Source organism: Chrysochloris asiatica, unplaced genomic scaffold (assembly GCF_000296735.1).
Source record: "Chrysochloris asiatica unplaced genomic scaffold, ChrAsi1.0 scaffold00144, whole genome shotgun sequence".
NCBI classification, from domain to species: domain Eukaryota; kingdom Metazoa; phylum Chordata; class Mammalia; order Afrosoricida; family Chrysochloridae; genus Chrysochloris; species Chrysochloris asiatica.
The window spans coordinates 3,222,154-3,223,972 of record NW_006408662.1 but is presented as its reverse complement, the minus strand read 5'-3'; positions in this window follow the sequence as shown (position 1 = coordinate 3,223,972).

The window sequence follows — 1,819 nt, the reverse complement described above, 5'->3', positions numbered from 1 at the left end:
TTTTTTTTTTTTTTTAACCTTCTCTCAATAAGGTTTTACAAATATTTTCTTTCTCTGTAGAGATCCTTGACCTCTTTGATCAGATTTATTCTTAGGGGCTTTGTGTTTTTGATGCTGTTTTAATGTTTGGTTTCTAAAGTTTGTTTTCTGCCTGTTCCTGTTTATAAGAACAATACTGGAATTCTTTATGTGCATACAGAAAATTTGCCAAATATTCTCAACTTGAATTAATTATCTCATTTTTTTTTTTAATTTTTTTGGTGTACAGAATCATATAATTTATAAATATAGTTCTTATTTTCTTCCTAAACTCAGATCTTTTCTTTTTCTTAGCTTTAGGACTTGCGGTAGAGTGTTGATTAGGGACGGTGATAGCTGGCATCCTGGTCTTATTTCTGATTTCAAAAGGAAAGTTTTTAGCAGTTCACCATTATGATTAATGTTTGCACTAGCATTTTTGTGGATGATCATTATTATGCTTTAAAAAAATTTTTTTTAAATCCCTGTATATTCCTTGTTTGCTAAGTTCTTAAATTAGAATGGATGTTATATTTTCTATCTTTTGAGATACTGCAAGATTTTCTCCTTTAACCTATTAATGGGGCAAATTACATTATGGATTTTCTAATGCAAAATCAAGCTTGCTTTCTGGGTGAACTCAACTTGACTATTACGTATTATCATTTTCATACATTACTGGATATTGTTGTTGTTGTTATGTGCCATGGAGTCGGTTCCGACCCATGGCGACCCTGTACAGGGTTTCTGAGGCTGTAAATCTTTACGGGAGCAGAACGCCTCATCTTTCTCCAGTGAAACAGCTGGTAGTTTCAAACTGCTGACCTTGCGGTTCGCTGCCCGATTCATAACCACTACACTACCAGAGCTCCTTACATTACTGATAAGACTTGCTAATACCCTATTTTTAGGATTTTTGTATATATGCATATTGAGTGAGAATGGCCTCCCCTTTAAGTCCTTATTAGATTCTCATCCCTTTTTTTTTACAATAAAGGTGACACATTTCTAACTACTATTATATTTGTATCTCACGTTTTTTTTTTGTTTTTTTTTTTAATTTTTGGCTGTGCTTTAGGTGAAAGTTTACACAGCAATGATTGGGTTTTCATTCAGTGGTTCCCACATCAGGTGTCCCCCAACAGTGACCACTGTCCCTGCAGAGCGCCAGCATTCTCCCCACATCCTCCTGCCTTCTTTGCTTTCATCTCTGTCGCACCCCCACTTCCTGGCTTCTCAACTCTGTTTCTGGGTGAATGTTGCTTCTTTAGTCTCATATGGTTATTTTAAGGAGCACATTCCTTGAAGACATTATCTTATATGACAATCTAGTATTTGGCGGAAAGCCCTGGTGGTGCTGTAGGGTAAGCTGCTAATGGCAAAGTCTCCTGTTCTAACACACTAGCTTCTCGCCTGGAGTAAAATGAGGCTATTTGATCCTGTTGAGACTGACGGCCTCAGGACGCTTATGTAGGGTTGAAGTCTTATAGAGTCTGAACTGACTCGAGGCCTTGGCTTTCTGGGAGGGTATCATTTGGCTAAAGGGTGACCTCTAGGAACAGTTTCATTTCCCCATTGAAAGGTTGTCTTAGGGCAATGGTGGGAGTCTGAGTAGCATTCCATTGTGTGTATGGACCAGTTTGTTCATTGGTTCACCCATTGATGGGGACGTGGGTTGTTTCCGTCGTGTTGTGTGGTGAGTAATGCTGCAGTGAACACGGTGTGTCTGTGTCTATTCCTGTCACTGCTCTCATCTATCTAGGATAAATGACCAATGGTGGGATTTCTGGATCATACAGCA